The following is a 27,576-nucleotide window of genomic DNA, read 5'->3' as shown; positions in this document are numbered from 1 at the left end:
TATAACTAACTTGGAAGCTTTTCAGTTGTGATTTGGGCACAATCGTTATATCTTATTATCATGAAACTATGTTACTGTTTCAGGAAATATGAATGAAAATAAAATTGGCATCAATATATTGAATTGTTGTACATTTCTGTTAAAACAACTGAATAAAAATAAACAAAAAAATTACCATAATTGTCAGGCCTTTTGCATGCACAGTTACTGAGCTTGAGCCTGCACTAATTATTTGAATATCCATGTGCGTAGAGCTTGCAGAGATTAAAATGATGGATGGAGCAAGCACATTGTGATATAAGACAGATCTGGGATAGAAAGAGAGGATGAATGACCTACTTATATTCACTCAAACGAGTAGTGAGGACCACTGACTCTTAAGGCTCTCTCTCCTTTCTGTCTCTCTCTCTCTCTCTCTCTCTCTCTCTCTCTCTCTCTCTCTCTCTCTCTCTCTCTCTCTTTTTTCTCTCTCTCTTTCTTCAGAAGACATATTACAGGACAGTTTCTGGCATAGTATTCATGGTATGCCTGTGTTTCTCATAATATCTGCCTTTGACATTTTAAGAATTGACCAAAGAATTTCACTTGGCATGACTATTTAGTTGAAATTTAAATATAACACTGCAAATTAACATGAAGTCAACCTTAGCTATACTGAATATGATGAAACCCTATACTTATGCCTAAATCATTAGCTTAAAGTGAAACTATAAAAGGGAGCATTACATTCAAGAATATCAAGATGCCTCCCTCTCTACTGCAATATCATTCATATTTCTTACCTATGTAAAAGCTGTGCTCAGCCATAAATAGGAGCTGACATGTTGCCTGGGTATGAACAAATCAATATTTTCTATTCTACATAATTTACTGACCTTTCACACATAGTTTGTTTGTGGGTTATATTGTTTATTTTAATCTATTTTTTTGTCTAGATGCATTTTTGTCATCTCCATCTGATTTTCCTCCCCTGAATATGTTCAATGATGTAGCTTTCTTGAAAAGTACTGTAAATGTAGTGTAACCACTCATCCTCTTAAAGTTGAATATCTACTACAGGTGTGACACAGAATTTGAAACAAAAGATCTTTTAAAGCCATCTTTTTCTTATATTCAACATAAATTCCACCATTTCAAAAATGGATCTTCAGTGAGTCATGGGTGTTTAAATACTCCTATCACCAGAAATGATTATTAAATTGTATTCTGGTGTAATTTGAACCAAAGAAACAAAGGAGCTGAATTGGATATTCCAATAAGCTCTATTTATCAGACAAAAGTGTCTGCTAGATGTAAACCTGCATTTAGAGGCTTGCTATTGTCTCTAGAAGGTGGTGAAATAAAGGACTGGGTGTAGAAGTTGACTATTCATTACCAAAAAAGTAAATAAAATAAATAAAAGCATAATCCAGGATTAATGCCGGTACTTTGCTTACCACTTGCTTCTACGTAGTTTGACAACAGTCCCAACATTGTGCTCTATGAAATGAATGCTTACTTGAGGGCCTTTCACTAGTGATACAAATTATCCACCTGTTACTTCAGCCAAGCATTTGCGCTGTTGGTGTTCTGACTAATTTTGAGCTATTAAAAGCCATAAAAATTAGTTTTCTATTGTAATGAGCTCTTTTGCACTATAGTAATTTTAAAATGTCACGTTAATCAATAATATGTACAGTACCAGAGCCTTTGGGCATATAAAATGTCAGTTGTTTAATTTTGAAAAATGAATATTGCCCTTACAAAATCATCTGGTCAAGCATTTGCATTATATTACACTTAGCACAAAGACTTACATTGTACCCAGAATGTCTTCATCAATTATATAAAGAAGATGTAAGACTTGAGGATATTTATGTGTGATATCCAGTTACCAGACCTTAGGGCCAGGTGAATTTCCCCAATTTCTGCCCCATATAGTGCTACAGAGGGGCAGAAAGAAAGAAAATTAAGGTGTTTTAAAACTATCCAATGTATACTGCTGGAACATTTGGTTATTGATTGTCTCTCTCTCTTTTTCACACATACACACACCCAAACATACATCATATATGTTATATATAAATAAAGCCATCATGCAGCCACACACTATACATCTTGATATTGTCTGGACTGTAGTTATGACTTTTAGTATAGACCTTATATAATGGTGCAAGTGAGTGGTTATAATAGAATTTGAGCAATGGTGAGGAAATATGTATGTCTAGACTCATGCACCTGAACACATACAAGATACACAAATAAATATCTGGATGAATTGTTTCCATATCTGTAGATTATCTTTGGGATATCTGAATTTGAATATATGACATGTGGAAAATGTCATTTTACTGTAAAGAGTTACAGGGAGAACTTCAAAGACAAAGGAGTTATTCTCCACTCCGAAATGATTAAAAGAAAAATAATGAGTGGTCCATGTGAAGATCAATTATGAGAGAGATATGACATCATATGATTCCAAAGATAGATGAATATAATACATTCAAATAAAAGCCTCAAATGGAAAATCAGATACACATCTTTTCCTATGAGTAATTGTATATAATGTTATTGTTATAAAAGTAGAAATTTATTTAATGACAACTAAAGATTATTTTGGAAAGTACATCTATTTTTATGTTATCATAATGTTAACTAATAAATACAGCTGTCAATTACTGTTTCCTAAGCACTGTGCCTTGACTGTAAATAACTATCTCTGTGTGAAAAAGAAGGTCAGTATAGGAAAAAAAAGAGATGGTAGAAAGATGGTGCTCTTCTATTCACAATAGCGTCATATAATAAACCTAAATGCTCATCAATGGCAGAATGGATAAACAAAATGTGATACATATGCAACATGGAATACTATGCAGCCATATAAAGGAATGAGACCGTGTCCTTTGCAGCAACATGGACTGAGCTGGAAGCCATTATTCTAAGCAAACTAATAAAGAACAGAAAACCAAATACCACGTTCTCACTTATAAGTGGAGCTAAACAAGAATACATGAACACAAAGAAGGGAACAACAGACACTGGGGTCTACTTGAAGGTGGAGGTTGAGAAGAGGAAAAGGATCAAAAACTTACCTATCATGTACTATGCATATTCCCTGGGTGATGAAATAATCTGTATACCAACCCATGCAACATGAAATTTACTTATATAACAAACCTGCACATGTACCCCAGAACCTAAAATAAAAGTTTACAAAAAAAAAAAAGGTTCAGGCATGGGATATCAGGCCCATAATCTCAGCACTTTGGAAGGCTGTGGTGGGTGGATCACTTGAGGTCAGGAGTTCAAGACCAGCATGGCCAAGATGGTGAAATCCTGTTTCTAGTAAAACTACAAAATTTACCCAGGCGTATGCCCGTGGTCCCAGCTTCTTGGGAGGCTAAGGCAGGGGAATCACTTGAACCTGAGAGCTGGAGGTTGCAGAGAATCATTTGAACCTGGGAAGCAGAGGTTGCAGTGAGCTGAGATCACACCACTGCACTTCAGTAGCCTGGGTGACAGTGACAGAGCAAGACTCTGTCTAGAAAGAAAAAATAGCAAAAGTAAAAATAATATAAGACTAACAACAACAACAACAAAAATATCTAAACTAAAAATAACGCCAGACTAAAACAAATAAACATTTTAAAACGTTGTCTAAACAAAATATTTGTGACTTATTGTATGCATACAAGGGAAATAAAATTACTTGGTGCAAAAATGTAAAGACAAAAAATTGTTTTGATTTATAAAAGAAGGAAAGCAAAGCTTAATAAATCCTCATATATTTAAAGAGTAAGAGTACTTAATAACAAATGTATTTGACATGACTGCAATACAGGAAAGAAAGGAGAAAAGGAAATACATTAATATCTAATGAGCATCTACTATGTGCTAGGCACACAGTTTCTCCTAAGCCATTTCTACAAATAGCAGATGCTGAATGAGTGAATGACAAACCTTCATGGTAAAGCTTGATTGCATTTCTTTTTGGATTTTATATTATGGTTTATAAATAAAATATAAGCAAGATTATTTCATTCAGAAAGCAAATATGAAACCCTGGCTATAAGGTGAGCATCTGGGAGAGAACCATAGTAAGTCATGGTTTTGACTAATAGGTAAATACTATATAAAAAATAAATGCAATGAAATTAGATAAATGTAATAATAGAGTAATGTACCTAATTGCTTTTTGGCATAAAGGAGGGAATGAGCAACATTCCTATTGCTTGGGGCAGGAGAACTTAGAAGGCTTGAATTCAGAGCAATATTTGTCCCAAATTGTGAAAAGTACTATAGTCTTCCCATGAAAGAAACACAGTGCCAAACCAGACAGATGTCAAAGATGTGCCCATATCTTTGTTGGTATGGAGTTCATAGGAATGTAGTGGTCCAAAACTTAGCTAAAATGTTAGTTTGGCTCATCTATCTTGCATAGTAGTGAATGTCTGGAACCACAAGAAAGGTTATAAGACTTGTAAAATTTGTTTCAACCTTTAAAATCAACAATAGCAATAACATAGGGTACAAGCACATTGATTTAAAATGAAGTACAAGTACTGGGCAAAGATATGGGCACATTAAGAAACATGTAAATACAAGCAAAAACTGCCAGAGATAGGCTATGTTTAGCTGTGCAGTTCTTTCTGTTATTATCTCAGGACAGGGAAAGTGGGAATACTTGAAATCATTATCTTTAGCTGTTCTCCAGTTTTCATCACTCTACCAAATAACTGCATAATTTACATCAGAGAATATGTGTTTTGCTATCCTTTATTCAAAGATATCTCATTGTGCCTTTGGTTAATATTTGAATTTGTTTTCAGTTCCTGTGTTTTAAAAATAATAAAAGCATATCTGCCATAGAGAGAACCAACTTTGTCATAGAGAGAACAAAATTGCCCTAATTTTATATCAATTTCAAATCATATTGCTGAGAACACAATATATAGATTTGTGATTATAGAATTATATCTGTAATAGTGAAATTGTCCCATAAAAGTGTCTGGCAAAATGAAAAATGATATTAAAAACTTTTAGGAAAGTAAATTTAAACCTCCTCAAGATTCGTAAGCAATATCCCTTGTTAATAAAAACCATGTAAAAGGCCTGAAAGATGACCTGTAAAAAAAAAATGAATCAATACTTTGGTTATGACTCTTTCATTAATAGATTATTTTGCAAGAAGTGAAATTTAAAGCAAATGTTTGACAAGGCCACAAATATGCAGGTCAGGTAAAGTCCAGAGAATACAGAGCAGGTTCAGGAAAGGCCATTGTATTAATAGGTTCCATGAGCTTTTTTCCACCTGTCAAATCCTTTTCAGGGCTTCTGTAATGCTCCAGTGTCCTAGTGACTGAACAGGGTCATTGAAAGAGACTGATATAAGTTTACAGATCCATTTTTTATAAAGGGCAGCATATAGGATCAAGAATCAGCAATTCCAGGAAAGTGCTGAGTAGAAACCTAACCACTATGCTCAAGCATTAGCAACAGTGTCTTCTGACTGTGAAACAAGCCAGAGAACACTCACTATGTAGGATGTAGAAACCAAAGTTCTGTAGCCATTTCAACTCACTGTCAGCAAGTCACTCTACCGCTCTAGAGCTCTACTTCTTGATATGTTCAAATATGATTTGAGATCAGAATATTTAATGGTCCATTTAGACTAAACTTATTTTATGGTTGGTTAATTGAATCATAAGCTTTTACTTAAAAGAGGCTATTTCTCTTTAGTCTATATTCTACTTCCTATTCTCTGCTGTAGATTTTTTCTTTTAAAATTTTCCAGATAGTACTGAAGCCAAACCATTCTAGGATTATAGGTAAAGAAACATAGTTTGGGAAACTATTCTAAATATAATAAATCTGCAGAGATATGAGTCCAGCCCAGGAATTGATTCAGTCAGTGTGTAGCTTTAACCCTCTAAGTGTGGGTCATCAGCTTCAGAAACCAGATGTCCCATCTCCTCTTGGAGACATTTCACCCATCTCAATATCCTTTTTTCCTTACTACTACTTTGTTTGTCTGTTTGTTTTATTTCCACCTCCCCTGCTTGTCTGTATGAATTCTATAAAAGGTCTAAAGCCATAGTAGTAGGGGCTTGATAAGAAACTTTGCACAGTCAGTTGGAATGCCTTCTGTGAGGACACCACTATATGAGGTTGAATTTTGCTATTGTTGCTCTTTCTCAGAGGAGGAAGTTAAGGAGCTGTGCTTTACAACATTCTGGTTACCAACCTTCAATTAACTCTTTCAGAAAAAGACTTTCTAATGTATCTGGGATAGCAAGAGTTGGTGATACACGAATTTTTCTGCAGTGTAACTTAATCCTGCTTGTCTTTGTAGTTTCAGTGTCTTCCAAAAGTATTTTTTTCAATAAATGTAGTGAATAAATAAATTGTAGAACAACAATGTTCAATATATTTTAAAATATCTAGTCAAAAGGTTATTTGTATCAGAAGAAGCTGGGATTGATTCATGATTCAAATGGACTCCAGAGGTCTTGTTCTTAGATAATACACTATGTGTTTCTTCTCAGGTATTATAGAAGGAAACTGAAGGTTAAACACACATTATCAAAATAGTGTATTCAATTTCAAGTTGTTAGCTATAAGATATTAAAGAATGAAATTCTAACATTTTTAAAAACATTAATGACTCTGAATAGCCAGAGAAATCTTGAGCAAAATGAACAAAACTGGAAGCATCACAATACCTGGCTTCTAAATATATTACAAAGTTACAGTGATCAGAACAGTATTTTACTGGCATAAAAACAGACAGATAGACCATGGAAAAGAATAGAGCTCACAAAAGAACCCATGCATTTATAGCAAACTGATTTTCTCCAAAGGTGCCAAGAACACACAATCAGGAAAGGAAAATCTCTTCAATAAATGATGCTATTAAAATTCATATCTACATGCAAGAATGAATTTAGACCCTTATCTCACACTATATACAAAAATCAACTCAAAATGGATTAAAGACTTATATATAAAACCTGAAACTACAAAATTACTTGAAGAATATGTAGGGGAAAAGCTCTGTGACACTAATCTGGGCAATGATTTTTAATATATGATCCCAAAAATATAAGTAACCAAAGGAAAAATAAATGAATCGTGTTATAAACTGAAAACCTTCTGCGTAGCCAAAAAAACAAGGAGCAGAGTAAGGAGACAACCCATGAAATGGGAGAAAATATTTACAAACCACATATCTGACAAGGGGTTAATGTCAAAAATGCATAAAGAATTAACAGAACTCAATAGTAGGACAACGAGTAAACTGATTTAAAAATGGGCAACGGATCTGAATAGACATTTCTCAAAATAAGGCATATAAATAGTGAACAGTTGTAGAAAAAAAGCTCAAAATTGCTAATTATCAAATAAATGCAAATCAAAGCCACAATAAGCTATCACTTCATGCTTGTTAATATGGTAATGATCAAAAAGATGACAGATAACAAGTTTTGAAGAGGATGTGAAGAAAGTTAATCACTTTGTACAGTAGTTGGAAACATAAATTAGTACAGCCATTACAGAATACAGTATGATGATTTATCAGTAAATTAAAAATAGAATTACCATATGATACAGGTATCTGACTACTGGGTATATATCCCAAGGAAATGAAATCAATAAGTTGAAGAGATGCCTGCACTCTCATGTTAACTGCAGCATTATTCACAATGACCAAGATATGGAATCAACTTGTTTCTCATCAGATGAATGAATAAAGAAAATGTAAATATACACAACAGAATACTACTCTGTCTTTTAAAAGAAGGAAATTCTGTCATATGCAACAGCATTGATGAGCCTGAGGGACATCATGTTAAGTGAAACAAGCGAGGCACCGAAATACCAATAGATCATGATCTCACTTATATGTGAAATCTAAAAAAGTGAAATTCAGAAGTAGAGAGCAGTTGTGGTGGGTGCAGGGCAAGGCTGAGGAGATGTCGGTCAAGGTATACTAGATTTCAGTTAGGTAGGAGAAAAAAATTGCAGAGATTGAATGTGCAACATGATGACTATAGTCAATAACATAGACATCTAGAATATAATTCCAGATATAATCCAATAATTGTATCTGGAAATTGCTAAGGGAATAGATTTTAAATGCTTTCACCAAAAAAAAAAAATGGTTAAGCATGTGAAGAAATGAAATGTGTGTAGTAATTATACTATTATACATTAGCCATTTCACTATTTATACATATTTCAAAACACATTATACTTGATAAATATGTGTAATTTTTATATATTCATATAAATGAATATATAAATAAAATTTTTAAAAAGACTGAATTAATATTCTTAAAAATGCAGAACAAAAACACTCAATAGGCTTTAGTATAACACTTTCTTTTCACGTTTTTATCTCTGTTTCGACATTTAAATAGAAGTATTTAAAATAATAAATGCTCTTTATTTGTTATTATTTATATATGTGAAGTGATGGTTGTCTCACAAGTGTAAACTTATCTTCCAACTCATGAAGTTGTATACATCAAATATGTCCAGGTATGTCAGTCGCACCTCAAAAAAGTGGTATTTCTATTTTTTAAGGGCTAGGAACTCTAGGTATCTAGAATCTTATACTTTCTGTTTTGAGGATTGGGATAGCAATAGTTTTCTGAAAAGCATCAGCCAGATATCCTTATTGATTATGCATCATAAGGTGACATCTACAATATGGCAATGCAAAGAAATCAGAACCAAAGTTAGAAGATTAGAAGATAAGTCATGCAGGAAGCTGAGTTTTGAGATTTTCTTGGAATAAAGTCTAGCCCTAAGGAACTGTGTTGTAGCTTTGATAATGGTGAAAAGATTTCTTTAAATCTCAGAAATACTATAATTTTTTTTCTGAAAATCATCAAAGTTTTTGTACTCACTAACGACCAAATTTGCCAGTAATGAAAGAAGATGAGATGACCTGCCAAGAATTTGTCTAGGTGATTTACAGTCATTTCTCAAATATCTTTGAGTTGAGAAACAGTGGGGTGAATACAATATCAAAGTTTTCTTAGATACAGGGAACCTTCCAAAGAAGTGAAGCAGACTACCGCATATTGTATGAGTTTGTGGATATCAAAGATCCACCCTCCCCAAAATGGCTGAACTGTAATATTTAATTTTAAAATTATTTCTTCTATGTATTAATAGATTCACACATTTATTCAGCTGATTAATTAGATAAATATGTAATGAGATTTTCCTAAGCAAAGCCCTGTTGAGGCACCCAGTTAGTGGTTGGGCAACAATATATCCAGGGCTCCTGCTTATCCTAAGTTTGCATGTTTATCAGGAAAGTAAAATATAATCAAAAGATTACTCAAATAAACATAATTTCACTGAGTAATGACAGTTCCATTTATTGGGTATTTGATGTGCAAGCCCTGTTCTGAGTGCTTACTTGTATTAACTCACTTAGTCTTCACAACCATCCCTTTGGGTACATGATACAGTATCTAATTTTGTAGATAAAGAAACTAGAGCATAGCAAGGACTTCAGCTTTCCTAACACCATGCAGTCTAGCAAGTGATGCACTCAAGATTAAACTCAATAAGTCTGGACATAAATCTTGCACTCAGAACCACTCTATCAATATGAACAATTGACAGGGATGAAAACTTCAGTAAAAAAACAATCCAAAAGGGACTGACATTTAGAAAGAGGTATTCATTTGGTTGATGCCTAAAGAAAGGAGGAAATAGCTAAGCAAGGAATGGAAAGAGGATTGCTCTAGCAGTGGCAACAGCCCATGTAAGGGCCTTGAAATAGAATGAAGCTTTCAGCACAGATGGAGCTTGGTGAGAGAGGTAGAGCAGGCCAGAAGGTGGGGCTGGAAAGTTTGACTGTGACCAGATCAGGCCAGGCCTTGTAGATTAAACATTTAAAAGGAAGGATTTTTGTTTTAATGTTCAAAGCACAAGGGGAAGTCATTTGTGGAAAGACATGATCCAGTTGATATCTCAAGATAATTTTGGTTGGAATGTAGAGAATACATTAAAAGGGCAAGAGCTTAAGAAGAAAGACTAGTTAGGAGACCATCAGAATAATCCAGGAGAAAGTTAGTAGCTTAGAGTGGAGGTGGCAGTAATAATGAACACTTGTAGATGGATTCAGGATGCTTCTGGGGAGTTGAGAGAGAAGGAAGAACTCAGGACATCCCAAGGTACTGGCTTCTTGGTTTTGATTTCTGGTTTATGGTATTACTGCTGGATCTTCCTACAATTAGAATGACTGTCCTGAATTATGATATTTTCTCTCAAAAATCTGTGTTAAAATGTACCTATACTAAATGGAATCATAATGGATTTTTTTTTCTTTTTTAAATTATACTTTAAGTTCTGAGGTACATGTGCAGATCCTGCAAGATTGTTCCATTGGTATAAACATGCCATGATGATTTGTTGCATCCATCACCCTGTTACTTACCTTAGGTATTTCTCCTAATGTTATCCCTCCACAATCTTCCCACCCCTGCCACCCCTCCCCTAGCCTCCCTACCCACCAACAGGCTCCAGTGTGTGATGTTCCCCTCCCTGTGTCCATGTGTTCTCATTGTTCAACACCCACTTTTGAGTGAGAATATGTGATGTTTCGTTTTCTGTTCTTGTGTCATTTTGCTGAGAGTGATGGTTTCCAGCTTCATCCATGTCTTTTATAATGGCTGCATAGTATTCCATGGTGTATATCTGCCACATTTTCTTTATCCAGTCTATCATTGTTGAGCATTTGGTTTGGTTCCAAGTCTTTGCTATTGTGAACAGTGCTGCAAGGAACATATGTATGCATGTGTCTATAATAGAAATGGGATTGCTGAGTCAAATGGTATTTAGCCAGCACTTGGAATGCCTGTGAGACAGAACTGCCCATTCCCTTGAGAAAAAGGAGGATGAAGGCAGGGAGCCAAGTGATCTGGCTTGGCAGATTTTTTCATTAGAGCAGTTTATTATATGACCATAGCATGAAAGGCTGTGATGAATATGAATATAGGCAGTTGCAAATGGAACACAGGTGGCCAGGGCTCAAGGGATTATGTGAGAGTGTTAGTCTAGTTGAAGGTGAAGGTGTGAATCCACTGAAAATGTGTGCTGAATCTGGACTTGTGTGTGAAGTTTGCACTTCCAGTTAAGATGCGCAGAATTGCCAGTGCTCATATAAACCTCTTTCTTTATTAGTGACTCATACAACAAATATTTCTTGGATACTGGCTTACTTTGTCTTAGATGCTCTACCAATATCTTGAATATCAAATAAACTAAGCAGGAATAATACATGCCTTCAGATAGCTTCAGCTCTGTTATTTCTCACTAAACTATTTCTGCCACTCTATCATATTTTTAATGATTTTATATTTTTTGTTCAAGGATGGTTGCGATGATTAAGGAACATGTCTGCACAATTGTTATCTGAATGCCATTATTGGTATCTTTTAATCAGAGATAGTGTAGCAATTCTTAATAGCTCAGACTCTGAAGTCAAACTACCTTGGTTTAAATCTTAGCTCTTTACTTGCCTGGTTAGTTAATCCCTCTGTGCCACAACTATTTATCTTTCAGCTGGGATAAACTAATATATTTGGACTTTTGTGAGAATTAAGCAAATAAATGTAAAGTACTTAGTACAGTGCCTTGCATATGGAAAGCATTCAATAGCCATTATCACTATTATTATTATTATTTTCTTTTTTTGTACTTCGGGCTCTGGGATACATGTGGTGCACATCCTGCATCCTGCAGGATTGTTGCATAAGTATATACATGCCATGGTGGTTTGCTGTCCCCATACCCTCACCACCATTGCCTACATCAGGCATTTCTCCCAGTATTATCCCTCCCCATGCTCCCTGACCCCCGCTGTCCCTCCCCTCCCCTCCCCTCCCCCGACCACATAGCCCAGTGAGTGTGGTTCTCTTCCCTGTGCCCAAGTGTTCTCATTGTTCATCACCTGCCTATGAATGAAAACGTGATGTTTGGTTTTCTGTTCTTGTGTCAGTTTCCTGAGAATGATGGTTTCTAGGTTCTTCCATGTCTCTACAAAGGACATGAACTCATCGTTTTTTATGGCTGCATAGAATTCCATGGTGTATATATGCCACATGTGTTTTGTCCAGTCTATCATCGATGGGCATTTGGGTTGGTTCCAGGTCTTTGCTATCATAAACAGCACCGCAATGAACATACGTGCGCATGTGTCTTTATAACAGAATGATTTATAATCCTTTGGATATATACCTAGTAATGGGATTGCTGGATCAAATGGAATTTTTATTTCAAGATCCTTGAGGAATTGCCACACTGTCTTCCACAAGTGTAAAAGTGTTCCTTTTTCTCCACATCCTCTCCAGCATCTGTTGTCTCCAGATATTTTAATGATTGCCATTCTGACTGGCATGAGATAGTATATCAATGTGCTTTTGATTTTCATTTCTCTAATGACCAATACAAGATACAAAAATTTTATGTATGTGTTTGTTTGTAATTTAAAGAGATAAGTTACATAAACGTGTTTTAAGACCAAACCAAATTTGCCATCCACTTAAAATATGTAGCTATACTAGAATTTCAACTTTTAAAAGTTTAAACACAATGAAAAATTTTAACTTGATCGATCTACTTAAAAGATAACAATGTATGGCTTTCACTCTTGGGTATTCAAAAGATTAAAGCAAATAAAATGCCAATATCCAACCATATACATCTCCAAAAAAGGCAAAACAAAGCAAAATGTAAGCTACCAAAGCAATCCAGAGTGAAGTCCTCATCAATCTTCTCAGAGCCGCCATCACCACTACCACCACCAACAACAAATATTTTAAAAGCAGGCAACTTAAAAAAAGAGAGTCAAAAATGCCTTCTTGTATTATTTTATTACTGGATCTCTTTATTGAAGGACAGGCTATATGCATTCTATACTAAAAGAGACTTTAGAATTTAGTGTAGTGAACATGTAAGATTCTCTTTCGGTATGGTTTAAAACAATGTTTTTCAGTAGCATCATTTGAGAGATTCAAGCAAGTAGTACTGTCATTGTGCTTTTTTATTAAGTTGGAAAAATGTTTGTTTTTAATTTTTAATATTAAGAAGTTCAGTGAATGACAGAGTCAAATTACTCATTAAATATATTTTTTCTATGTTCCTGTTTTCTCTCTTTTGCTCCGGCAAATGGTGTAGCTAATTTGCTTTCTTAAAATTAGATATAATTTAATTATGAATATTAGCATAAATATTTTGTGCTTTTAGAATTAATAATTTGTATAGCTATTTTGTTATATTAGAATTAAGACTGAATTAATGGCATTTTTCAGTTTTTCTATTTCAATGGAAAAGAAATAGTAAATAAATATAAGTTCCAAGGAAATGTCATTTCTGTTATGTCATTTTGTTATGAATATCATATTATTAATTAACACAGCTAGATTTCATGTAAAATGCTTTGTTTAAAATGTTATCTTTTTATAAACATTCATATGTCAAAAACTCAGTATTAATTAGGGAAACAGATTATATTGCATTTTAATAACCATTCTTTTCAGAAGCCAAAACAACAAATAAAAGAAAGAGAAAGCTTTTATTTGGAACTTGATTTGTATTTAACAATCATGAAATATTGATGATAAAACACTAAAATCATCCAACTTAGGTTAACTGCAATGATACAGGTTTCAAGTTTTATTAAGTACCATTAAATTCAATTTAACATTTGTTTCCAGTAGTTACATGTCCAAAACCATTCACTTTTGGTACTTGAGGGAGTGAGAAATGATGGAAAGGTCTGTAATCACAGAAAATAAATGCATCATTTTATAAGCCTCAGTTATATATTTGTAAAGTGGGATAATATTGCCTATCTCACCTAGTTTATTTTATGAGGAATAAATTAAATAATGTTTTTAAAGTACTAAGTATCATATCTAGCTACATAGTAGGCACGTTATTTCTCTTCTTCCTTCTATTTGTAACTGAAAAGAAAAAATTTAATATGACAGAAGATGCAGATTACATATAGCAATTCAAAATGTGATCTACTTGATGTATGAGAGACCCTTTTCCCCCAATGTAGCGTAGACTATTTCTGTAGGTCACATTCTAAACTCTCCAAAATGTTGATAGAACTTCATCTGAGAGGTTGCAGATCGCTTGGATATTTCCTAAGTGATGCTGTGTTATTCACCTTATGCCATCATCCAAGAAATTTATCAGCCAGAGCACTTAACCATGATGAGCTCTACATCATGTGTTATAAAGCCTCTGTTATGCCATGTGCTAATGCTCTATACTACTGTATACAATGTATCAATCATAATAAATAAACATTTAAATAAATTAGATGATTCATTTCTTTTTGAGAGAAGATGTCATGTAGTATATATTTTCTCTGGAAAAGTATTCTCCCTTTTCCCTCACCTTGAAATAAAGTATGAGAATTATTAGAAAATGTTGTGGAAAAAGACAGAGAAAATGGTAGAAATGTGTACCTTTTCATTTAAAGCTGGGGTTTTCAAACCTTTTTTCTGAAACATTTGTAGAGACATAGTAAATAACTACACACAGTTTCTACCTAGAAACATTCAAGTGTAGGTAGATATTTTTCCTTCTAAAACTTCAAGCAGCACTGAAGTTCTAGGGATATTGTCTTCTTCTTTTCCCAGTTATTCCTAACATACCACTATAAACCTAAATGATACCCCAATTTGAATCAATTTAAAGTATGTTGTTTATCCTTAAAGATTATTATACTTATTGTATAAGAGCAGAGCCACTGTTATTATCTTGTAAATTGTGTTTACATATTGGTAGTCTTGAAGTTAGTGTCAGTTTGTTTGAAAGGGGAGTAATTCATGCCTAGGTGTAGTTTTAAAATATTAAACCTCTGCAGTTTCTGTTACACAGTGTTTATCACCTCCCTTTAACATTATTTTCTCTCTTCACCATTATATCATGGTCGTGACTATGAGACTGAATCTGTTTTTTTTTATTAGATACATTGACTACTTTAGATTTTATTGACCATCCTAAGCATACAGACGGATTTTTTTTTTTTAACACATGGTTTAGGGGTATCTTTTGTCCACTAACTGCTTGGAAATATACATTCATCAAATCCCTACTTTTGTTTATAAACATTATCACTTACCTTAAATTATGTTAATTAAACTGTTGAGGGTATACTTTCTTACGTTTTTGTTCTCAGTCTTGTCTCAGCTCAATTGAGCTACATCTACCAATGCTTAGGAAACTGATTTTTTCATATTTTCCTCTTTTATCCTCTGAACAATATTTATTATTATTATTATTTGAAACAGAGTCTCACTCTGTTGCCCAGGTTGGAGTGCAGTGGCACAATCTCTGCTAACTGAAACCTCTGCCTCCTGGGTTCAAGCGATTCTTCTGCCTTGGCCTCCCAAGTAGCTGGGATTACGGGCACTCATCACCACACCCAGCTAATTTTTTAATTTTTAATAGAGACGGGATTTCACCATGTTGGCCAGTCTGGTCTTGAACTCCTGACCTCAGGTGATTTGCATGCTTTGGCCTCCCAAAGTGCTGGGATTACAGGTGTGAGCCACCATGCTCAGCCTGAACAATATTTATTCTGTCACTAATATCTTTCTGCTATTTCTCTAGCTCATTTTGGTGAGAAGGATCTAATAAATCAGATGATCTAGGATTGTATCTAGGCCTAGCTTCTCATTTGGTGTTATCGTTTAATACAAAAAGTGATGTCCCATCACTATAAACTTCGATTTACTTTTTAAGAATTACAGCTTTGATATTTTTTCTCTATTATTTTGTTACTAACCCAAAACCTCTAAAGAAATTTTTACTTAGAAAATTTAGAAAATATTACCACTTAAATTCCCCTTCAAAAAATACCCAACAAACACAATGCTATTTTAAGTTTTATCAACACATTTCACCCAACTTCTTTCTCCACTAACTTGACCATTTAATTTTCTATTTAGAAAAATAGCCTCCTTTTAATCCTGCTTATCTTGTTGCTTCTTTTGTATTCATGCTATCACTTCAACAACATAACTTATTTTTCACATCCATCAAATAACATTGGGTCTTAGTTAAAATTATTTTCTTCCAAGAAATTGGGAATTTCTAGTTTGTGTGTTGTAAATATAACACAATTTCTTCTTCCTCAAAGATATCATATGTCTAATCTTTAAATATGATCATAAATGAAAGATCTTATGAGGTTTCAGGATTCTTCTCTCTATTGTAATGCTAAAACTCAAATTTCAAGCAAATAGATAATGGATTTAGTTGAATAATTTTCACATTCCATATATATTTTAAAACAATAAACACTCAAGACATTCAGAAAATGCTTTAAGCAAATGAAATGTATGGAACTTAAAACTTATAATGGGTAGGAAACAGCAATTTATTTCATGGAACATACAACTCCCAATTTAAGATTTTTATGCTGACATATATACTATATAAGCCAATGGCTGCAAAGTGTGACAGGGTACATATCTTGTCGATTAAATGAGATATGTGCATGAAAGTGCCCATCACAGCACTTGTCACAGTGAATTTCCAATAAAGATTTAAAGTTGTTTGCTGTAGATTTATAAACCATAAAATAAAACATGGGACAAAAATGTGATACTATGCAGAGTCAGAAGACAACCAGGCACTGGAGAAGTTGAAGCATTCTCAGGAAACCAGGATGTTTCTGCAACATATGCAGAAATTCATAAAATGCAATGTAACCATTCCTGGTGTTTTGGGGTTTTTCTGCTTAGTGTCATACTATTCTGAATATATGAATGCTCCCTTTCTTGCTAAAAGTAGTTCCCACTTCCTCTCTTAGTCTGTTTCTCCCTAATGGAAGTGTAGCTTCTGATTTCTTTCTAGAATCTAACAGGACATTTTATTCACTATATAGAATTTATTTGGCTAGAAAGTATCTTTTCCTCAAAGTGAGTTATAAACCTTCAAACCAAACACAAAAGACACAAAGCACATAATAAGAAATTTGTATTTAGTTCCTGACAGTAGCTTTTAGAAAATTGAAATGATAATTTAATTTTTATGAATCTAGCACTTAAAGCATGACCTCATATGACTTCTCCTGTGATAAGAAAATGCTCATATATTTCTGTACCAATCTTCTATATGTGCCTTGACACAGTTATACTTCTTAGTTAAGAGCGCCATTTTTCTTTTTTTCTCTTTTTTAACTTTTTTTTTTTTAATTTTTTATTTGATTATAGGTTTTGGGGTACATGAGCAGAGCATGCAAGACAGTTGCGTAGGTACACACATGGCAGTGTGCTTTGCTTTTCTTCTCCCCTTCACCCACATTTGGCATTTCTCCCCAGGCTATCCCTCCCCACCTCCCCCTCCCACTGGCCCTCCCCTTTTCCCCCCAATAGACCCCAGTGTTTAGTACTCCCCTTTCTGTGTCCATGTGTTCTCATTTTTCATCACCCACCTATGAGTGAGAATATGCGGTGTTTCATTTTCTGTTCTTGTGTCAGTTTGCTGAGGATGATGTTCTCCAGATTCATCCATGTCCCTACAAACGACACGAACTCATCATTTCTGATTGCTGCATAATATTCCATGGTGTATATGTGCCACATTTTTCCAATCCAGTCTATTATCAATGGGCATTTGGGTTGATTCCAGGTCTTTGCTATTGTAAACAGTGCTGCAATGAACATTCGTGTACATGTGTCCTTATAGTAGAACGATTTATAGTCTTTTGGATATATACCCAGTAATGGGATTGCTGGGTCAAATGGAATTTCTATTTCTAAGGCCTTGAGGAATCGCCACACTGTCTTCCACAATGGTTTTAACTTTTATTTTAGGTTTAGGGTACATGTTCAGGTTTGTTGTCTAGGTATGTTGTGTGTCACATGGGCTTGTTGTACAGCTTATTTCATCACCCAGTGAACAGGCATAGTACGTGATAGGCAATTTTTTTTATTCTCTCCCTCCTCCCATCCTCCACTCTCAAATAGACCCCAGTGTCTATTGTTTCCTTCTTTGTGTCCATATATTCTTGTTGTTTAGCTTCTCCTTATAAGTGAGAATATGTGGTATTTGCTTTTCTCTTCCTGTATTATTTTGCTTAAGATAATCGCCTCCAGCTTTGTCCATGTTGCTGCAAAGGACATGATCTCTTTCCTTTCATGGCTTCATAGTAATTTGTGCTGTTTATATATACCACATATTGCCATTGATGAGTGTTTAGGTTTATTATATATTTGTACTGTTATGAATGGAGGAGCATCATCTTTCTACCATCTCTTTTTATCCTATCCTGACCTTTTTCACCTAAAGAGTTAGAGATTTACAGGAAGGGTTGGGAATGTGCAGAGGGAAAAAGATGAGCAGGTGTTCATTGTGCTGATTCGCTGGTATTTGTGCCTGAATTTAACATGTGTGAGACCTGGAGTAGTGGGCAGGTAGAAAAGGGATGCTAACAGTTACCACTCTACATATTTGGGTATGGGAAACATGGGAAAGTGACGATATGGAGCAGTGAATGACTCATCTATCTTGCTTATCATTTTATTTCTCTTTTATCAAGTAGATGGGAGAAAATAATGCTTTTTTAAAAAAAATTTCTTCCCCAGATAATTAAAATTGTAGAACTTGAGTTACTATGTAATTTTCTACTGTATATACTGTATAGTATCTTGTTATTTTAGTAAGCATATCTGTTTTATTTTCTATGTCTCCCTGAGGAAGTCTCATAAAATGTAGGAAATGATAGCCATTCATTTGATAAAGTAAAACCTACAATACTGCATATTAACTTATCAGATGGATAACCATCATTTCCCACATTTTATGGCTCTTTCCTGGGAAATCTATGAGATATAAAGTAAAGATATTTGCTAAAATATACCTAAAGTAGCCAATGGTAAAAACTAAACCCTCTACTCTTATAACTTAGCATCATGACTAGAAAAATTATTTGATGTGGTAATGCACATAAGAAAACATTTCAATTTCAAATTATTTTATTTTTATAATCCAACAGCCTTTCTCAGTAAAATAACATGTTATTTTGTGGGGTTTGATGTTTTGTAGTACGTCATAATCTGGAGTCTATTTTATTGCCTTGGAAGTCCCAGGCAGACATAATTTTCATTGCTATATTGTGCATTTAACAAAAGCTATTATAACAGCAATGTATAGTCAGGTAGTTTTTAAAAGGCAGCGTAGAGTAATAATAAAAATTTCATAGCTAATCACCATCATTTTACAATGACATGTATTGCTCTGAATATTCTCTTTCGCCCTCTTGTTATTTGTAGGAATTGATGAGTGCTACCAGAAAGCTGTATCATGAGCTGCCTGTGCTTCTAAAGTGTCCAGTGGATTTTTAATCACACGAGGTAAATGCCAAATTCATTTTAATTGTATTTTAGGATGAAATTAAATAGGATTTTTTATTTAAAAACTTATTTTTATTATACCAAGGAAGTAGATAATTTTATTTCATCATATATTTAATTAGTTCCTCTAATTTGTGTGCCCCAAAGTGACTGGGGGAAGTTATTGGCATGTTGACAATCCACTACTAACCTTATAAATTTTCCCTGCAAAGCTATTATATACGTGATGATATGTTTCTGACAGTCTGTATGCTGTTTGTATTTGCTTAATGTCATTTTTATTCATTAAAGCATAATTTTAGCATGTGCTAATATACATTTGAAAGTGCAGTGACTGAAGATATTTCTTTATAAATACAACAAAAGTAGTGACATAAGAGGTATACAAGTTTAAATTTATATAGGAGGTACCATACATTGTAAATGGAAGCTGAGTTCCTTTTCTTTTTATTTCCCCCCACTAGTTCTAATGGCCTTATGGTGGCTTGTGTATGTGCTGGGGGTGACTTTCTTTGCTTGGAATGTTTTGTTAGTTTCTTTATCTTTGCTTTCTCTCCTAGTGACCACTCACCAAGCACCACAATAGGTATTTTGGGTTTTGTGTTTTCATATTTCTTCTGGTTGTTGCGGAGCAGATTGTGACATTTACAACTCATGTTATCTTTCACCACCTAAAATTATAAAGACAAAAAAAAAAAAGAGAGAGAAAGAAAGAAAAAAGAAATCCAGGGGTACCCAGGAAGATTAAGCTTAGCTAATACTTGTTTCAAAATGTCTTATTTAGTTCAACTAGAGGAGGTGTATGGAACTGCATCTCTTGTACCCTCAAGAAGACTGAGACATGAGCAGTAATATGAAATTTTCTTCTGGAAAAAAAAATAAGTTTTCTAAAAAGGGAATATACTTGCTTCCAGACAAGTTCACTTGTCTCAAACAATAATAGCCAGGAAGCAGGGAGTTGTACACAAGTGATTTACCCAGGTAGAAATGGTGTATATACACACAGATGCACAAATACATGTACACATCAGTCTAGAATGGAAGCTTGGGATTCAAAGAAACCTGGCATCCTTCATATGCAGAAATATAGATTGAAATGTAAAAAGTAAAGCTATTTCAGGGATAATTAGGGGAAATTAAACAGGTACAAAATATACAATATTGATCATTTTTAAAAAAATTAAATGCATCATTGATAAAATTTAAATTATGAACTGCACAGTGAGGCATATGGCTAATAATTTACAAGAGTCTCCATTTTGTTAACTTGGATGACATAATAAGGAAAAAATTGACAGTCTTGTGAAGAGAAATAGGGGAAACTGCTAATTTGCACAGCACGAAACTGCCTGTCATTTATAGGGCTCTTCCAATCAAAAAGAACATTGAATGGCACTTAAAATATGATAAATTTGAAATAATTTGGAGACAGTGAAATGTAATTGCCTTTTTTAATATATCTGAGAATACTCTTTCATAGTTCCTTTAGTCAGCTTAAGTAGTCACGGTAAGTTTAAACCTTTTTTTCCTGCTTGAATTTATGTGGTAATCTACAATATATCTCTGATTGTGAATCCAGTGGACACTAGCTGTTTTCGGATGTACTTTCATAGCATATAGTTAGGAGGTCTTTTTATCAGCTAAAAGTGAAACACAGATTATTAATCCTTGAAATTATTAGAAGTTACTATAAAAATTAATATTTCATTTCATTTTAATGGGATTTTTAAAAAGTAAAATCAATATGCAAATTTTTCTCTACTGAGAACTTTATTTTAACCAGAGATTAAGGGATGCAACATGGGAGCAGTGGAAGGATAGGTCAGCAACCTCTAGGTTCTTGTAATCACTAAGCTCATGTTCACTTCCATTTTCAACTTCTTCACCTCACGGCACTGGCTCCTTTTCTTTTGCCTATAGACAAGATTTAATTTAAAATAAGAAAAGGAGGTTTTACCTTCCCTCTACGAGCACTCCACCGTGGATACTGAATTATTTACCTATTATTTTATTGCTAATCTCCAAGAAAAATAAAGGTCTTCATTTCCTCAAAATATTTGGTGAATTTTTAAAGATGTTCTCAATTCTAAAGGCATTCAGAATATTAGAAAAAAAATCCATGATATTAGTTAAGAGATAGAAAAATTATGAATACAGCAGAGACATTTTATGTTGTGCAAAGAGTTATAGGTTCACATTTACAACTTGTTCAATATGCCTACGTGGTCCTCTACATTCCAATTGCATGCGTGATGACCAACATGCAACTAGAATGTAGAGGACCATGTAGGCATATTGAACAAGTTGTAAAATACGACAGCAGTTTGTATAGAAGAACATGCCCAAAATCTTTAGCTCAGTTCCCAGTTGAAGAACATTGATAAACCCAAGGATAACTGCCCAGTTATCGCCCAGGTTGGAGTGCAGTGGCACAATCTCGGTTAACTGCAACCTCTGCCTCCTGGGTTCAAGCAATTTTCATGCCTCAGCCCCTAAGTAGCTGGGACTACAGGCATGCACTACCACACCCATCAAATTTTTAAATTTTTAGTGGAGATGGGGTTTCACCATGTTGACCAGACTGGTCTCGAACTCCTGACCTCAAATGATCCACTTGCCTCAGCCTCCCAAAGTTCTGGGATTACAGATGTGAGCCACTGTGCCCAGCAGGAATTTGAAGTTTTGAGAGGATGAGGAATGACTTGTTTGGAGAAAGTAAGACTTGAAAGTGTAGGAGATGATGATAACTCTGCAAATGTTTTAAATGATGTCAGGTGAAAGGGAGATTAGATTTTATCGCTGTATTTCTAAGGGAGGCCATGAGACATTCAGATGAAATGTGACCCAATATGAGAAAGGTTTTTAAAAATAGTATAATATGCATTTAGTTAAAGTGAGAAATAACTGTGAAAATTGCAATTTCTGTGTACATAGAATGGGCTGTTGCATAAAGAATTGAGAACTGACTCTAGAGCTAATAGTTGGTGTGTTTGGCCAGCCAAGTACTTCTCACAGGGCATTCATTTGTCAACCAGTGTTTGAAGAAATAACACTTCACATCTCTTTTATTGTTCTGTAGGCACTCGGTGATCTTTTATGTGAAGAAATAGCCTTTATGTACAGTTTATTTAATGCTAAATGATAGTTTTTAGCTGTATGTTTTCTTAATTTAAAGTGATATTTATATAAAAAATATTCATTTAGGAAAAAAATGCTAGAATTGTTGTATTTTAGTTCTGTCACTAGGATATGAGCCTGAAGTCAACTATTGACTCTGCTTCAAAATATATTAGTTTTATCTAGCTGAGAAAAACTGACAAAAGTAGGCAAAATATTTCAGTGGTTACAATCCCATGTCCAGATTCAGTATTCTTGGGTCTCTGCTTTCTGGATATGTCACTTTTGCAATTTATATGAGGTCTCTGAGGCTTAGCTTACTAGTCTGTTGAGAAAAGCAAAATAAAAGCATTGCTCACCATATGATGTCATTGAGGCTAATAGAATAACCAAGAATGGTAGGAAAGAGTGATTTAAAATTAACTATTACATAATACATGCTTTGCCATTTAACTGACCTTGCATTAGAGCCTAAGAGTCAACTAGGAGTACATTTTAGAGCCATTTTAAAGCATAGGTTAATGTCAAATATTTTATGGGTATTTCACTTATTATTTTCTAATGACTTAGGGTTCTAGATTGGATAAGGTGTTGGCCATTAATCAGACTTCTTTTCATGTATGGGATAAAACCAGAGTTATTTTCAAAGGAAAGTCTTGACATTGGTTGTATATATTTCCATTTGTATGTCTCCACAGAAGTATAGTAGTAGTGTGTTGAGGCATATATTCTGGTTAGGCATATCAGCTTCTAAGAAGTTACCAAAATTATGCATGTTTTCAAACTCATGAATACATTCTTTAAAAATAACACCAAATATATATAGTCTGGTACTCATCATAAAATGTATACATCATAACTTCTACAAGCCAATATTGATCAGAAATGTAGGTGTCAGAAATACAGAAATAATATTGAGGAGCGTTTGCCTGAATGACATGAATTCTTTTTATTCATCTACATAGCTGAAATTTTACCAGTGGATTAAACAAGGCTATTAAAATCTTTATATTTTCTCCATAGACATGCTTTCACTAAACCAAAACTTGAATCAATGCCATCAACTTACACTGATTTGTATTACAGATGCTAGAAGCTCATGCTTGCGTTTAGTAATATTATTCGTGGTATAATTCATGCTGTTTTTCTTCATCCTTTATAAACTTTCTCCATTAAGAAGACCATGGCACATATGTTCCTTCGGTGTCACCACTCCAAACAGCAAAGTTTCTTATGGCAACTTATTTATTTTTAACTTATGATTCTAGTGGATCATGTAATAGATTTATTTGCATGTGTGTGTAGAATACTAGGAATTTCAGAACTAAATCTGTTGCACATATTTGGCATGTAAACAGAATCTAATTGGATACATGGTAGTGAAGCATAGCTGCTCTGAGTGTGTGGTCTAGGTTTGGGTCCCATATCTTTTATTTAGATCTAGAGTAGATTGGGTCAGGTTGCTGCTGCATTTTTCTCTCCAGTGTTTATTTTAGGGTGCTGTTCTGAAGATTAACCCTCTTGATAAATGTCAGCTATTGTCAATATTAAAATAAGTTCCCGAGAAGCATCTCTTTTCCACCACCTTTCTTGGCCTACTAAGACACACTTTCATGCACGTATTTATTTGCTAAATCTTTATTGAGTACCTGTTGTGTTCACTTATAACTCATATAAGTGTAGTTTATTTATAACTCATACACACACACACACACACACACACACGTAAATAATATAGATGAGATCCTTGTTTTCATAGACCTTATGTTCTAGAAGGGTAGTTTTGGTATGGAGTCCATTAATAACAGAAATATGTGAAAGAAAATATTCAGTAATAAGTGCTAAGTTAAAAGTAAAACAAGGTGAGAGCTTGAAGAACTGGCTACTTTGAATTGTGTTGTCACTGTAGATATATTTTAAGTTGAGACCTGAATTATAACAAGGTCAATAGCTGAAATATCTGTATGATATCTGGAGAAAGAGCTTCTGGGAGATAAAGAACCTAGTCCCCAGAAAGAGGATATAATGATCTCATTGGAGAGATTCCTTGTTACTGTGGCATAGCCATTCAATGAAAAATTATGTATGTTTCTGTCTCTTCCTTTCAAACTGAAAGGCCCTTCTACGTGGAGAGGCCCAGTCATCCTTTCTAGTACACTCTTCTCTTTATCTTCTCAAAATGTTAAACTGGCCAAGGGCTTACTCTCTATTCTCTCTCTGACCTATTTTTCCCTTGAAGGCATCCAACCTGATCCATATAAAATCTACTATTTGGGGACTTAAATTGAGAGAGAGTGGTAGAGATCTCTCGGGCTTCTAACCTAGACCCTGGTTCCATCCATGTTTATCGCAGCTCTCTGTATTAGCATTTCGGTCCCAAAGACTGTGTAATAAGAAAGTAGAACTTTTTCCTCTTTTGTCATTGTTCCTTGCAGATAGCCCCCCTAGGAGCAACAGAAAAAGCAGTAATGTGGGCTGAGGAAGAAGTCCAATCATCCTAGATTCCCTTAGCCATAGTCTTACCTAATTTCTAGTCGGTACTAATTTTATCCCTAGCATTATAATATCTGTTTTAAATTTTTTCCTCACTTATTTTTATCCTGCATCAAAAACAACTTCTAATACCAGCCAAGAATAAAGCAGGACACAATATGCTCTCTTAATATAAATATTTAATCTCTTACTTCTCTTTACCAAATATCTCAGATTATCTAAAGATAACATTTTTGCTCCTCATGAATATTGTAATATCATCAGTCTCGATAAGGTGCTTAAATAACTCAAACCTTTTTATACTTACCAATTCATGTATAATCTCAACTTGATTCTTCCAGGGTTATTGGTTCACCTTTTGTGTTTATCTCAACTCAACCTTATACTAGTCCTTATGCATTTTGTCAGCAGGGCAGGACTTGTCATGACTCAGCAATCATCTTCAGCATACAGCAGACGGGAAGAGAAAGGAACTAAAATTAAAAATACCCTTTTTAAATGTTGTATGTGTTCTTTATATACCCGTATATATTTTCAGTCACTTATATTTTGTTGAAATATATTAAAATATTGTTAATACATGCTTTGGAGATATAAAGCAGAGGAACTTATTCCAGTTTTTGGTTTGCTTTTTCTTCAGGGCCTTTCCTAGTATCTTGCTCATGGTAAGAGTTCAACTGCAATGAATCGTGTTTACATTTGTTGCATGCCATTCTCACAGAGCATGCAGGATATCTAATTAGAATACAATTGCAGGCTGGATATGGTGGCTCACACCTAGCACTTTGGGAGAGCAAGGCAGGTGGATCACCTGAGGTCAGGAGTTCGAGCCCAGCCTGACCAATATGGTGATACCCATCTCTACTGAAAATACAAAAATTAGCCAGGTATGGTAGTGGACACCTGTAGTCCCAGCTAGTCAGGAGGCTGAGAAAAGAGAATTCCTTAAACCTGGGCGGTGGAGGTTGCAGTGAGCTGAGATGACACCACTGCACTCCAGCTGGGAAACAGAGTGAGACTTCGTCTCAAAAAAAAAAAAAAAAGGATACAATTGCCTCTCAATAGGTTAGCAGCAGCATCTATTTGTCAGCAGAAAAGAAGACTGAAATGAATTTAGGTGACTTTTTTTTTGGTCTGACAGATATAATTCCTAATCTATATTTGTTTCCATTTCCTCCCAGTTACAGAAGATAATAGGGAAGAAGAGTAAAACTCTGTTGAACCCTCACACATCTATCCTTGATGTGTCAAACTTTGTTAATATTCTTCTACTTGCCTCTATGAAAGCTGCATTTTCCCAAGGAAAGGCTCAGTTTGGTTATTCAGAATGTTGGAAATCAATGTCTTTGTTTGCTGAATGATCAGAAGTTTAAATGGTGACGGATCTCTGTGGAAATAGGTGAACGCTGTTTTTGTTTCAATATTCATTTAGCAACTTTTATAATACTTGCCATGTGCTGAGCATTGTTTTAAGTACTTTACAATATTTACATAATTAATTCACATTATAGCCCTACAAAATGAATACTGTCATTGTCCTCATTCTGCAAATGAAGAATCTGAAGGCTGAAGAGATTAAGTAACTTGCCCAAGATCACACAATTGATAAGTAGAGTACATTACATACCAAAATGCATTTAGCAACAAAGGCCAGCAATAAGTATTTTCTGAGAACATATAGGCAGCAATGACAGTAATGTGGTTATAGCAGAATAAAAAATGGACTTCTCTGTACTTTCCTCAAAATCTCCTATCACTTAATAGATTACATGAGGAGGTGTGCTTTAAAAGTGGGTAAAAAGTTGATAAACATTAACTTTCTAAGTCTATGTCAAGAAAACTTTAGAAAGAATAATAAAAAAAGCATCAATTTCTTTTGCTTGTAGCCTAAATAATTGTGCCACCCAGTCTAAATTTTCCCCTCAGAAAGTTATACAAGTAAGATTAATCTCAGCAGGTCTCTGGTAAACCGATTTGCATTGGGCCTTGCTCTGGATTCTGATTACGTTTTGCCCTACTATTGTGACACCTAGCATCCTTGGAAGCTTTTTATGACCCTGAGTGCATGCTCCTCGTGTAATTTACCATAGCATTAACGAAGTTTAACATCTAATTAATTCACCAATCAACTGTCAGAGCCTGTGATCTTTTCCTAGTTCACTGTTGAGTTCCCTGTGGGAGAATCAGTATTCTGAAAGTGCCATTTCCATTATGCTGTGTGTAGTGTTCGAGCAAAGTACTAAGTTATGCTGCTTGTTCATGGAAAATATGTCATCCTCATGAGTACCTTGATGACTTTGTTAAAAATACCTCCTGCCACCCCTGTTCTCTTGTTCTCATGAATACTGTGGCTCCATAGTACAAGGTTTTCACAGCACTGCAAATTGAAAGAAGAAAAATCAGCACATTGCAGTTTCCTAACCTGTGCATGTCTTTCAAGTTTCTCGGTTTTATCCTTAAGAAACTTTATCCCATTTGGCTTCCTAAAACTATAGTTTTGAATCTATTATTTTTTAAGATTGCCCTGCCTCAAATTTTTCAAAATGGGGACATTTTACATGCAATAGAAATATTCGTGGCCTCT

General features: G+C 34.5%; 1 protein-coding gene across 10 annotated transcripts in view; it reads left to right on the top strand.

Moving 5' to 3' along the window:
- LINGO2 (leucine rich repeat and Ig domain containing 2) overlaps positions 1–27,576 on the top strand; it is a 1,279,451-nt gene that overhangs the window by 525,950 nt on the left and 725,925 nt on the right. For all 10 annotated transcript variants that reach the window (XR_013534666.1, XM_078370450.1, XM_078370421.1 and 7 more), the window contains one exon: positions 19,302–19,382. The gene's annotated coding sequence lies outside the window, so the exon portion shown is untranslated. The remainder of the gene's footprint in view (positions 1–19,301; positions 19,383–27,576) is intronic.

The sequence above is a fragment of the Callithrix jacchus genome, chromosome 1 (genome assembly GCF_049354715.1).
Source record: "Callithrix jacchus isolate 240 chromosome 1, calJac240_pri, whole genome shotgun sequence".
Lineage (NCBI taxonomy): Eukaryota > Metazoa > Chordata > Mammalia > Primates > Cebidae > Callithrix > Callithrix jacchus.
Note: the sequence above shows the minus strand (reverse complement) of the source record. Positions and strands in the feature narration are given on the sequence as shown.